The sequence below is a fragment of the Podarcis cretensis genome (assembly GCF_951804945.1).
Source record: "Podarcis cretensis genome assembly, chromosome: 5".
In the NCBI taxonomy this organism is placed as follows: Eukaryota; Metazoa; Chordata; class Lepidosauria; order Squamata; family Lacertidae; genus Podarcis; species Podarcis cretensis.
In genome coordinates this window covers 42,822,526-42,837,118 of record NC_137174.1, presented here as the reverse complement: position 1 = coordinate 42,837,118, position 14,593 = coordinate 42,822,526, and the positions used below count along the sequence as shown (strand labels likewise).

The following is a 14,593-nucleotide window of genomic DNA, read 5'->3' as shown; positions in this document are numbered from 1 at the left end:
GGAACATAGCAGGAAATAAAGAAAGACCTTGGAGATAGAGACAACATTGTAATTACATAATCACTGAAGAAACAAGAGATAGAGAATGTTCTTTATATTTTCTAATGAAAACAGTGGGTAGCAAGCCATATAATTTACACAGACATTTTGTTTCTCAGGTTCAATTATACAGAATTCTCATGTTTACCCAGTGATATCTCTTGAGGATATGGTTCTTTTTTGCTTGGATTCCGGGAGTGGGTGGGTTGTGACATGGTAAAGGAATGGATGGGATAACCAAGGGGTATGTGGATTATTTAATTCCCACTCATTGTTGACTATTTTGCAATGGACTATTTTGCAATGGAAACAGCTAAGAATAATGTTTCCAGCAGTTATAATTTTAAAATACTTATCTATTCTTTAGCGTTGCTCAGCATTGTTCCCAACCCCAAAAATTTCTGAATATCTTCGTGTTATTTGGAATGTTATTTTTGCAATCATTTTAACTAGGTCACCTCCCTTCTCTTCACTCCCATGACATACCATAATGAATGGATTCCTTTGTAAATAAGGAGCAACAGCTGCACAGCCTATCAAGTTAGAATAGTGTAAAACTGATGGATGTGGACAACGAAAATTTGACCATTACCTGTAATATCCAAAGAGGTATATTTCTCTCTTCAGTTTTCAAAGCACAGAATGATTTCATTAGGGCCCAAGAAAAATACAGTGGTACCTCTAGTTACGAACTTAATTCGTTCCAGAGGTCCGTTCTTAACCTGAAACTGTTTTTAACTAGAGGCGTGCTTTTGCTAATGGGGCCTCTTGGCCACTGTGCCGCCGGCACACGATTTCTGTTCTCATCCTGGGGCAAAGTTCTCAAATCGAGGTAACTCTTCCAGGTTAGCAGAGTTTGTAACCTGAAGCGTTTGTAACCTGAGGCGTTTGTAACTCAAGATACCACTGTACTGGGCTAAATAGAATTCTAGCACCTGCAAAACAAAGGTATTTGTGACTACATTCAGTTCTGCAAACATTCCCTAAAAAGCTCACTTTGTACTGCTTTAAAGGTCAAGAAAGGAAGCCAGAGATATCATTGGATGGGAGGAAATCCTGTAACCAAATGCTGGCCATCTTAGTCCATTCCAATTTATTTTACTGTGTGGCAGAAAATGTCTGAAAGAAGTATGTCAATGCTGCAGAGAACAGGTGTGTAGTTCATCTTTGTTGCTGGGGGTCCAGGTAATTTCTGTGGTGAGGAGTGTGTTCTATCAGCTTATGGTGGTGTGTCAATGATGGCCTTTCTTGTGTGGGAATAGATTGGCCACCATATTTGTAACCTGACAATTGGACTACTCTTTGTGGGGCTTCCCTTGAGACTGGTTTGGAAGCTGCAATGTAACTCAAATGCTGTCTCAGGAATGCATTGTAGTTGCCACACACACACACACACACAAATCTATTCTGTGTTGGGACCTAATGTCAGAGCATGCGATTACATGTGTGGTAGCTAACATGTCAGCTGAAATCTAAGAGAAAGAACCATTTTTGTTTTCAACATGTTTTCCTTCCTGTTTCCTGCAAAAGTGAATCAGCGTTGTTGTTGTGTCTCTGTCCCTAATGGACCATTGGTGCCACAATCTGCAGCAGAAAAGAAATAATCAGTGTGGCAAATTCTCCCATTGATCCAGCAATTGAGCCACTTTCCTCATCTACCATACAAGTGTCAGAGAAGTAAGGAAGGGTGTACCCCTAGGGAACGTAGATACTGAAATGTCATTTAGAGGGAAAGCACATGCTTCAGTGAAAACAGCAGAGAGGCTGGGTGGCCTTAAGATTGATACTGCTGCTCTGCTAAAAGAACAGCCCCAATAAAGATTCAGTAGTTTTCCTTGGTCTTCTGTTCTGAAGTGAAACTCAGAACCAGATTGCAGATTATACTGAAGAGGGCAAATCAGAGCCACAAGTCCTTCCCAGTGCCACTTTTCATGCTCTTGCTGCAACAACCAGAGCGATTCTCAGATCTCTTATGTCATGAGATCCATACAATCAACTGGCCATCTGGGATCCCCAGATCTTTCCATGGAATAGATCTGGGAGCCCCAGCTTGCAGATTACTGTAGATGTTGGGAAGTACAAGTCATTTCCACTTCCTTCTCTTTTGATGAATGTGCAAACTGGAAAAAAAAGTGTGTCAACAAAATAAGTATAAAATAAGTACCAATTGAAAAGAGTCTTTGCTTAAAAATCAAACGACTTTTCTGCTGTGAACAGAAGCCTACAATCAAGCAGCCTTCAAGGCCACCTGCCCCTCCCAATTCCTATTCCTATTTATTTTTAATTGAAGGGGGAGTTGCCTGATTTTTTTTGTTTGTTTTATTTGTCTTGGAGGTATGTGTTACCTTTTCCGGGGGAGGGGAGTGCTCTGAGCATCACTAGGCACCCACCTATGAAACGGGTATTTTGTGGTGCCTACAACAGTTTCTTAGATTTCAAAATGTGCCCCGGGCCAAAAAGAAGACAATTGGGGACCCATGCTCTAAACTATGGGGAAAATTATCACTATATATATATATATATATATATACACAGTCTCTTCTATATAGAGACTGCCATATCTCCTGTACAAGAGAAACATTGCATCATAGGTGAGATAGTGCAGAGCTGTTGCAAATTGGCCCCTCTCCTGTTTGCAGGTGGCAATTCTTTGGGGGGGGGGGAGAAGAAGAAGAAGAAGAGTTTGGATTTGATATCCCGCTTTATCACTACCCTAAGGAGTCTCAAAGCGGCTAACAATCTCCTTTCCCTTCTTCCCCCACAACAAACACTCAGTGAGATGAGTGAAGCTGAGAGACTTCAGACTGGCTCAAGGTCACCCAGAAGCTGCATGTGGAGGAGCGGAGAAGCGAACCTGGTTCACCAGATTCCAAACCCAAAGCTCTTAACCACTACACCAAGCTGGCATTTTGTTAACTACAGGAGCATGGAATTATTGGAATGTTTCAAGTGCCCTTACTCATTAATGCTAGCCAGGGCCAGATTTAGATGAAGATAATTTAGATAAATGCCATGGTGATTTTTTAAAAAATGCATAAAATGAACACTGAAAACTTTTGCAGTAACTGAACGTTGTAAACCGTTTGTGGCCTGCGCAGAGTCTTCCTGTTATATACCTGCTGGGATTGACAAGGCGTATGACCCTCACCTGAATCTCATAGCTCTCCTGACAAGTGCTTTAGTCTGCAGCCACTGTGTGGAAATAAATACCAGGCACTCTGCTATTCAAATTAGGCCCCAGTGTTTTTGTTACAATCCCCTTCTCAATTAAGTAATCAATTTAAATTCTCAAAACTTTCTTATTTGATAATTCGAGCAAGTAGACTACAGCTCTCACTTCATTACAAACAGTATTTCTCCCTGCAACGCACTTCAGCAAACCTGCTCCTCTTCCTTTCACAGATATTTTGTTGCCATTTGCAACTGTAGCTGCCTCTGATTAGTTATTATTTAACTCTTGGGGAAAATAATTAGCATCACACGTCATGTGCATGGAAGTTGCCAAACCAATTAACCAACTAGAAGGATTACTGTTGAGAGCACCAGTTTTCCTATAACTTGATATTGCTGGATAGTTTTGATGAACTACAAAAGTATTTTTAGTTTGCTTTCTGTTGCCACCCTGGAACATTTCTTTATTAGTGCTACTTTGTTTTGTATGATTCCTTGCAAATGAAGGAAAACAACTTTTCTGCTTGTATATGTTGATAATATAATTTTGGTTACAAAAACAAGATTGGATGCAGGCCTGGCCAGAACATAGGCGTCCTGATTGTGACAAAGGTGACCTGTGTGCTTGCTTGCTTGATTAACAGCTGTTGGGAACTTCAAGGTCCCTGCTCTCCCTTCTTATGGTCTTTGTACTGGACCTGGAGACAAGTGGGCTCCCTATCAAATGACAGGGCAGGAGCTACACGGAGTAGAGCCTTTTCACTGGTGGTGCCCATTGTATGCCTCACTCTTCCCTGTTCTCTTTTGGTGTGTATTTTGGAGCTTTATAATTTAGGAAGACTTTGGAAGAACTGGTTGACAAGTCTTATCAGTTGCTGATGTATGAGTGGATTTTATTTGATGCTATTCTGGGCTTCTGGTGCACCATGGTTTACACCAGTGTAATAGAGTTGGCCAGGATGCCAGAAGGCATACAATTTATGAGCTTTCTCCATTATCTGCACAGCAGGGGGTGTTAAGTAAACAGTGCAAAGGCTGAGCTGAAGCGTTCCCTGCTGGTTACCTGCTTTCAGCAATAGGGGTCACTGTTTGGTAGTACCCAATTGGTTAGCTGTCAGATTCTAGAGCTCCCTATTGGTGGCTCTTAGGTAATTCACAAAATACAGAATCCATTCATAAAACAGTGTTCATTCATAAAGCAGTAACATAAATGTCCATTGCTACATTTGGGTATATATCTCAGCTGTTGAACATACAGGTTTATGTATGGCATGCTGCAGTATAGTGCTTATGAGACTATGAATAAAAGGTGGCTGGGCTCATTGTCTCGAGGTTTGGGGCGGGGGAAGAGGTGACAAAACTCATTTCCAATAAGTGCCCCTCCTTTATTTTCTGTAACAAGTCCTTGAGTCTGTAAATTGAATAGTGACACCAGGGACCTAGAAGGTGCAGGGCTTGTCAGTTCAACCCCTGCACAGTCTCATCAGGGCTGACCTTAAGGCAATTGGACCAATTGGGCCATACTGGGCCCGCGTGCTGATTCTAAGGGACCCCCCCCCCCGCACCAGGGCAATCTAGATGGATTTTATTTATATCTATAAGGTTTTGCAGACTTTGGCTGTGAACTGGGGCCCTACAAAAAAAAAATTCAAGTTGCACCCCACTGCTTCAAATTGGGCCCCACTGGCTAGCCCTGAGTCTCATAGTTGCTGGGCCTGAGTTGCCCTGCCCTTGCATGAAGTCTTGGGTTTGCAATTTTGGGAGAGTGGAGACTGCAGCACTGGGGAGAGGGCGGGCTGATGAGGCCCCCTACTTTGAGATCCGAGTTGCCCTGCCCTTGCATGAAGTCTTGAGTTTGCAATTTTGGGAGAGGGGAGACTGCCCGCTGGGGAGTGGACAGGCTGGCGAGGCCCCCTAGATTTAGAGGCCCTAGGCTTCAGCCTGCTTAGCCTATTCATAATCCAGCACTGATGCTAGTGACAATCTTCTTGAAACTTTTAAAATACTCCCCAGTCTGAAACCATCCCCCAGATTTTTGCCCTCAAAATCCTTTCCCCTTCAAATCGCAAGTGAAAACTTTGGGCTCAGACTTAGTTTTGTAGATAGTTTGAAAAGGATCCCTGTATTGCAGAAGCTTAAGAAAGGAAACTGCAGTGGTGGTTAGCCGAAGCAAGTTGTAAGTCAATACACAAGTCCTAGCACCAAATAATATTGAAGGACTGAGGCGGCCAGATGTGTTTCTATTATAGCATTGCAATAGACACTCATTCAGGCTTGGCTGATGAAGCAGAGCTTGCAAAGACCATGAGCACAGACCCTGTACCATTGGATTACAGTCATTAATGTTGTTCTTTGTGTGAGTTAACCATTTTACATTATATCAGAGATTGCATTTACTTTCACTCGAAGGATCCTGTTTGCTGCTCCTCTCTTTTTTTACAGTAGGATGGATTTGTACATTCAATCTTCTAAAAGTAAAAGTTGGAAAAGTTATAGAGCACACAAGAGCAGCAATAACGATGAGGATGATGGTGGTGATGGCTATTACAGTTTTCCTTCTTTGTTAGTAAATTTAGTTGGTAAATTTCTAGTCTTTTCGTAATACCAAGACTCTGCATTGTTTTGGTACAAAAGGCCAACTCAGTCCTTTCTGCATATCTTCTAGGATTTGTCCAAAGTGAGATTTTGTAGTTTGCGAATAATAAAATCACAATTGGGACTGGCAACAAAAAAATGCAGTGTGGGATTTCAGACAGACAGTCTTAATTTTTTTCATAATATTTCATTCAATTCCCCCTTCTTCTGGTTTTCCATTGCCTTCTCTCCAACCGTCAGTCAATATTCCATGTTGACTGAGCATTCTTAACCTATTTTGGGATCAGACTTAGCATGATTTAAAAAAAAAATGTGTATTTTAATTTCTGTAAACTTTGGGATTCTCCAAGCCTGTTATACTCCTCTGTTGTGTGTGGATGGTGCTGCTTTGGCTTTGAAAGGATCTACATTTGGGGAATGAGTTGCCTGTTAGTACATATGATGTGCAGTTTTTTAATACTGTCACTCACATGTTGAACCTTCTGCTTGTATTCTTTTGGGTCTGCTTTGCTCTTTTGATTTGTTTCTTGGCAAACTGAGGGTTGACATCATTTGACATGAGGGTTGACATCATTTGTCACAAGAATCTTTCAACGAGGAGGTAAATCCGTTAGTTTAATTTTCTTTCCAGCACAGTGTATTGAGCCATGGACATCTTCCTTTCAGTACTCATGCTGCAATCCTATACACATTCCTGGGACTAACTCAAAGGGGCTTACTTCTAAGTAGATGTGCATAGGGTTGCACTGTCAGACTATTCCTGCCCTCTTTGGTATGGACCACTTCCCACATTAATGCAGAAGCTGGTTGCCATGAGAAAAATGAATGGGTAGAGGATCCACAACATGTAAAAGATTAATCTGTGGACTGGCACTGTCACACTGACAAGCTCTATGACAGCTGCAGACCGTTTCTCAGAAGCAACTGTGCAGCTGTCAAAATATATGATTCTGCAGTTAAGCATGAACCTTGTATTGAATCATAATGCTCTAGGCGATAGATCCCATATTTATGGTCCACAATTGTCAGGGATTCTAGGTTCATTAAAACAGAATCCTCAGGGTATAAATCATAGAATTGTAGAGTTGGAAGGGACCACAGGGGTCATCTAGTCCAACCCCCAGCAATGCAGGAATCTTTTGTTCAATGTTGGGCTTGAACCCATGACCCCGAGATTCAGAGTCTTGTGCTCTACCAACTGAGCTATCAAGGAACCTATTGATCAACCATGAGCCACAGCAGATCAGGTCTCTGATTTCACCACCATCACTCTCTCTCAGCTCCAGAATAGAACTGGGATATGCAATATTGGCCATTGCAACTGTCTGTGAAACCTGTGGGCTGGATAGCTGTGTCCTTGTGCAACAGAACCTTTTCTCCTCTCTTCTCTCTGTAAAAGGTAAAGGTAAAGGAACCCCTGACCATTAGGTCCAGTCGTGGCCGACTCTGAGGTTGCGGCGCTCATCTCGCTTTATTGGCCAAGGGTGCCGGCGTACAGCTTCCAGGTCATGTGGCCAGCATGACTAAACTGCTTCTGGCAAACACCGTTTACCTTCCTGCTGAAGTGGTACCTATTTATCTACTTGCACTTTGACGTGCTTTTGAATGGCTAGGTTGGCAGGAACTGGGACTCTCTAAATTAGTTATAGGGTTCCCTTAACCTTCCAGAGAAGATTTGGGAAAGGTGTGTGCAAAGGGAGGATAGAGGGAAAGTTTGTTGCACAACATTAAAGCCTTGCATTAACTGAATGTGATAGCTGGAGATCACCCTTAATATACGTTAATGGCTGCTATGAGTGGACCCTCATAAACAGTCTTCCACAGGAATGGGGTTCTAAGTTGGCTCCCACAAACCACCCAGGCCGGATCTAGACATAGCAAAAAAGCATTTCATCTGGTGTCACAGTGTTATAATGCATATATAACACATATAAAACACTTTTTCTTTGCCAGTGTGGCTGAGTCCCCAGACCTGGGTACTTTATACTCAGACTATAACAATTTATGCCAAATAAACTTAACAGGAATGCAGTCCAACTCAAAATGTCCATCTGCTTGGATGATGCTCATCCACACCCAGTTTGACACCTATGGTAAAAAAAGATATTCCAAATATGAGAGAGATTCAATTGCATTTCCTCCCTTTTAATTCAGAAGATCCATTTTAGCCAAAATGCCTGTTTTCAGTCATCTAATACATTTTAAATGTGAAATGTTATTTGTGATTAAGCTTAATCCAGCTTAATTTCCAAATTTATCAAGACCCTTAGAGCTAACCAATATTGCTGTTGGTTGTTTTCATGTAAGAGAATCACAAAAAGCAGAACATAGGCATGGAAGGAAGAAAACCAATGCAGGCAACTGTTCTGGTTTCATTTCTATTTGTACCTGTTCTCCTTCACATGCATCTAAGGAAGAGCAGGAACATTCAAGAACAAAGAGTCTCTTCTTCTGTCACACGGCCAAGACTCTCAAGCTGGCCTTTGATGACCATGAGCCTATAATTTATGATTTACTAGTCACGCAAATGTCACCATGATTTAAAGCAACAAAATTCTGCCAAATAATTAGCAGAGCAAGAAACCTAGAATATCTACTCTGGGGCTATGATTAAATTAGCCATTTATGGATTTTAAAAAGAAAAGAGACTAAAAGTATTTTATAGTGTAGTTAAAAAAATCATTGCGTGACTCCCTCATGTTGAACATTTCCTAATGTCAGAATCAGGGTGGATGACACCAAAATCATAAATCCAGTTGATAAGTGTTAAAAATCACTTTAGTCTGCCAACTTACTAGAAATTCAATAAGATAGTATGGGAGAATTTATTTGTGGGAAGTATATAATCTCATCTCTTTATATCTGCATACGATACCTTGCCTACTGGGGAGAGAGAGAGAGAGAGAGAGAGAGAGAGAGAGAGAGAGAGAGAGAGAGACTTTATATACAACTATCTATAGTCAAGAAAGTATGGAATGAGACAAATGTACATGCCTACCCATTAACAAATAATATTCTGCAGAGTACAAACTTGGGGCAAACAATCAGGACAAGTGTATCAAGAAAGCAACAGGTCTAAAGATGAGGAAACTATTTGGATTGCTGTGAGGACACGTTAGAGTTTGGACAGTCCTAGTAACCTGGTCTTAGCAATGATAGCTGATGATGCCAGGAAAAGGAGTCCTTTGTCCTGTTAGAAACAGAAACTGAAAATAAGAACTTTCTCTTTAAGCCACTGGAAAATGGACTCAATGGTCATTGACCACAGACTGCAAGAACGCCTCAAGCAGGGTTTTCCTCCCAGTTCATACTATAATGTAGTAGTGATGAAATTTTCATTGGGATCATGGCAATGAGTAAAGGGTTAAACACCCCCTCTTCACCCCACAACAGCTATCTCCAGTTTTTAAAAGTGCTTATTGAACAGAATGATGCATTTAATGTCATGTGCAATTAGCCCTGAGCCCCACCTCCTGCAAACCAACCGGTTCTGATTATCCTATTGGCCCAGGTTACGCAGGATTATACCAACAGATCATCAGTGCCAATGGGTAGGGTTGCGCTATTTTGAAAAGCAATAAAAGAGGACGCTATGATGACTCTAATTTTAAATGCCCCCACTATACAGTGGTACCTCAGGTTAAGTACTTAATTCATTCCGGAGGTCCATACGTAACCTGAAACTGTTCTTAACCTGAAGCACCACTTTAGCTAATGGGGCCTCCCGCTACCGCCGCACCGCCAGAGCACGATTTCTCTTCTCATCCTGAAGCAAAGTTCTTAACCTGAAGCACTATTTCTGGTTTAGCAGAGTCTGTAACCTGAAGTGTCTGTAACCTGAATCATATGTAACCTGAGGTACCACTGTACATCAGCTGTAGAAACTGTGATATATTGCAGAGATGGGGAAAAGAGAAGAGGAAAGCAAGTCTTTAACCACCAGTTATGTCTATGTCTCATCCAGAAAGTACAACCAGAGACATTTTGGCAAATAATAAAAAATCCACCCAGACAGAAAAGAGGATGTGTCCTTGAAAAGGAGGACACATGGCAACCCTACCTATGGGAAGCCCATGAGCAGGACATGAGCAAAGCAGCAAACTTTTGCTCATGATCCCCAGTAAATGGTAATTCAGAGACATGATGCCACTGATACTAGAGGTTGCATAGACATCCTTACTAGTAGCTATTGTCAGCCTCATTCTCCATGAGTTTGTGAGTTTGTCTAATGCCTTTTTAAAACTGCCCAGGTTGGTGGCCATCACTCCTCCTTGTGGTAGCAGATTCCATAGTAGAACCATGTGCTGCATTAAGAACCATCTCCTTTTGTCTGAATCGGCCAGCATTAAGCTTCATTGAAGGCCCCTCTGTGCATTCCCTGTGGGTGTGTTGTCTGAATAGGGGCTTCATTTGCTACACACACACACACACACACACAGGTGCAGGGGTTAATCTAATCCCTCAAAATCATAAAATATTTGGGGGAAGAAAAATATCATTTAGACCTTAGCCTAAGGCCTACATCCAGACAATGTCAATGCAACAATACACTTGGAAATTCAGAATGTATTCCATGCTGTGCAGCCACCCATGAGATTCACAAAACAATGGTATCCTAAGCAGCAGCTGTAGAAAGTGACTAATGCACAGTATTCCTTTATTTCCCCCACATTTCTTTTTACATCACCTGCCCCATTTAACGTTGTATATTAAATTCACTTTTTCGCCTCACGTAGTGGGACTTTGGAGAGGTATGAAATGACAAAAATACAGCTTTGTTTTCTACTTGAGTTCTTTTCTGCCTGCGTTCCTCTTTCTCTCTCGTGCCTGACTCTGCTTCCAACTCCATCAGCATATCCAACAGAGCCTGGGGCAAAGCTGAAAGAAACACCCAGTGCATTCAATTTACAAACAGAAATAAACACCTTTTCAGCAGGTTCTACATAATCACTAAACAAAACCAGGGGACAAAAAAAAATAACGTTTTTGATGTCGCTGCTGTGTGGCTGTGACCCTGTATTTCCTTCAAGAAATAACACTATTACCTAAAGATGTCTAGCACTGGGATCTCAGATAGAATCGCAATTTCCTTTCTTGTTTACTAAAATGCTAATATTTTGAGTTTTTGTGTCACACCTAAGCATATTGCTTTGCTGTGTTTGTACCGCATTTCTATTCCCCCGTTCTATGGGGAGCACACAGCTGCTCTCTCTAAGGATCATACCTGAGCCATGCACTGAGAGGAAAGCCATTTCACGGTGCCAGGTATTCTCAGCTCAAATGATACCGAGACTGGCAGAAGCTGAGAACTTTGTGGAACAGCAACAGAGTGGGTGAAAATGGATCAGATATGAAAATGTCTGAAGCAATAAATTAACACACAGCAGGGGGGTGATAACTTAATCTTGTCTAGTCCAAACAGTACCTGACACCCATTATTGTTATAGGAAGTGGTACACTGTAATGGTACTGGAGCGAAAATGATCATTCCCCGGTGATTTGAAGCACTGGAAGAGGTATGTAATGTGATTCCTCGAAGGAACCTATAAGGGGATTGACACTTATTTGTACACTGAATCTAGGTTAACCTGCCAGTGTACCTCTGACATGTTGGCTGGGTTTTGTGATCCAAGTAGCTTAACTTTACCCAGCCAATCTATCCTTTAAATGTAAATCAAATAAGCTCTAATTCAAAATTTTATTTTTTTAAAGTGTTGTGTTTATTTCCTAAAGAGGGCTCCTTGTGTTATTTTATGTACTCATGTGCTATTTTATCCTTACACAACCTGAAACAGTGTAGCTATCTTCATATAAATTATAACTAGTTTTATATTTAAATGTTCCATTATGTCAGACCTTTTTTTTACACATATGAATATTAAAAACCTTTCAATACAAACATGCAAGCATTCAACATGGCCACATTTGAAATATGGCAGTGATTAAGCTTCAGTGCTTTAATAACCACCGGAATGCAGTCCTGGGGATGGGAGGAACCACTACATTGTTATTTATTATCTGTAAATTGACTACAATCTACATATTTCTTTTTATTAATTTTCTGTGTTGTGAGTGTTTTCCAACAACCTTCAAAACAAATTTTCAAAGAGATAGCAAACTGAAGGACAAAACTAGCTTTGAATATATCCCATTCTATAAATATTATCTTGAAATGTAACAAATTAACATGTCTCATTTTAGGTTGGACATTTCTACAGCAAGTATGATATTCATTGCTCCATTTGTGTGTTGTATTTTAAGTTTTCCAAATTTAACTCCAAATTTTTTTGTTGAATCTTACTTCAACAAAGGGAAAGCATTCTCACTCTACCTGAGGGCAGCGAGCTGGGTTCCAAAGGGTGGGGCAGGGCATCTTAGAGGACTCAAGGGAGATGTTGGGGAGACTGCTGCCACATCTACTGTTTGAGGCAGTTGCTCCACTCTGCCTAATGATCGGGCCAGCACTGGTAATACATTTGTAATGAATTTCCTTACCCACACATTGCTTACAAGGAATCCTTCGCTAGTCTGCTTTCTGTTATCTTAGAATGTTTCCAGAGATTGTCTTTCTAGGAGGCCCTGGTACTATGGCGGATGAATGTCATGTTGATTCAAAGGCCCAGATACCTACAAGACAGATATTGACCATGGCAATTCCCAGGCTCATCGCAGTTAAATCCAATGTACTGGCAAGATCAGTGTAAAGGAAGCAACAACCACTGAACTCCACCAGTGACATTTGATGCAAAGACCTACAATAACAGATACTTCTGCTAGGGTGTGGTTTCCTATTTCACTTCCCAATTTGGTTTAATAGTGATTGGAGTTGCACACAATATAGCTAAATGTATAATCCATTTTTTTTGCGGGGGGGGGGTGTTTAATCTGAGGACCATATTTGAATAAGATCTGCATTTGCCAAGCTACATTTCTGACAGTCACATCTATATGTGTATTAAGCAGGGTTTCCAATTCCAGCACCATTCAGTTGCATCTCCAGCAGCAGAATCTAGGCACTATTAAAAGGCAGCAAATAGTCAGTTATATAACTAGTTACTGTTGTTTACAATTGAACAGTGCCATATGAATTTTCTGCGTAGGATACCAAAATTTATTGGGCTTCCCTGAAGTGATTGTGCACATTCTCCAATGAACACAGTAAGTTCACCCAAGTGCTAAACAGACCTCTTCATCTGGAAATTTAGGCTGGAACCCTAACCTTACTGAAATCGGACTTATTTATGAATTAGTTAGGATCACAGCATTAGAAGACAGTTATAGAAACAGAAATGCCTTACAAGATCAAATTGAGAAGACCTGTTAAGCAATTGTACGTGTGACTCCATTAAACATCTGAGATAAACTCAGTTGAGAACAATGTATATACTTTTTAGGTCTTCCTGCCCCTTTCTCTGTGTGGTTTGTTCTAGGAAAACAATTTCAGGCTGCTTTTTCAAAATGTTATACCCAAATACTTTATGGCAAAATTAAATGCCTCGGCTATGAAATAAATTTTATTTGGTGGTTTTCCCTAACATGAGGCCAAATTCTGCTTCATTCATACTCATATGAATCTAGGATAATAATAATTAGCATGCCTAATAAAATAATTACTATCACTGTTATTTTTTCTGGTGAAATCAACCAATTTATCTTGGTATTTTTTTAATAAAAAAATACAACTTGACAAAAACTGAAAATGAGACCCAGAAGTTAAGTGCTTATATTATCCATTGCCTTTTTCTTTCTTCCCTTCCAGAGTAGCAGAATGCCCAATATCTCATTCAGGTACTGTGTGCACTGCTGCTCCCGTAACAGAAACATATGATCTGACACAATTAGCAGGAGATGTACTGAAAATAATTGCTGCAATGAAGCCCAAAGGGGCAGAGCCTTCAGTGATATTATTGATAAAGATTGCCATGATCCTCCCTCCACTTCATGAGGATTAGTGAAGGTGAAGGCCCCTCTTAACACGTTAGGCTTCTTGTCTGCATGTCCAAAGAACGTGTGGGGAGGAGGTAACCAGCAAGTTCTACTGCCACCACCTGCAAGTTGAAATGCATATTATTACTCGCGTCCCTGGTCCAATTGAAACCTTTGTAAGTCTTTGGCAAGATGTCAGTTACAAACCCTCCAATATCTTGAGTCCCCAAAATGGGACACATGTCTTCCCACTTGTGCTCAAATGTGAGTCACATGACCCCCACAAGATCACGGAGCCCCAAAACTGCACATTCTTTGCAAGCATGCATTTTGGAGTGCTGCACAAGATTTTGGGGGAAGCACCTTTTTCTCAGTGTGAAATCGTGCAATATAATGGCACCCAAAAAAGCCTCTGTGCTCTCGCATGAGAAAATGGGATGTCCACTCATTTCCTTCATGGTTCTGCCTCAACAAGATGACACCCAGGACTGGTATAGCTGTCAGTCAACATCTACACACACACACACACACACACACACACACACAGCATGAGGAAGTCACTGACAAAGAACCATGAACAAAGGCTAATGCATTGGCACTGGGCATGGTACTAGTTTCTGGCATCTGATTAAATACAGCAAGTTGGGCACCAAGAAATTGGATCTGATGCTATACCGTAGAATAGTTTTGGAGTGTCCTGCAATCCTGCAATGTCATTAGCCCTTTCCAACCAAGCATCCCTTCCTCATTTGATTCCAGTTGTGTGAGTGGGGAAAGCAGGGATGTGTTCCCCAGCTATGGCCCCTCTCTTGTGTATCTTCATGCCCTCTATTCTCCATCCCCTCTATATGTTGCAAGCTGA

General features: G+C 41.1%; 1 protein-coding gene across 1 annotated transcript in view; it reads right to left on the bottom strand.

Moving 5' to 3' along the window:
* Positions 1-1,020: 1,020 nt before the first annotated feature.
* The window catches only part of EBF3 (EBF transcription factor 3), a gene marked incomplete at its 3' end in the record, with an annotated part of 669,366 nt that continues 655,793 nt past the window's right edge, over positions 1,021-14,593 (bottom strand). The window contains exon 17 of the mRNA XM_079977376.1: positions 1,021-1,034. The remainder of the gene's footprint in view (positions 1,035-14,593) is intronic.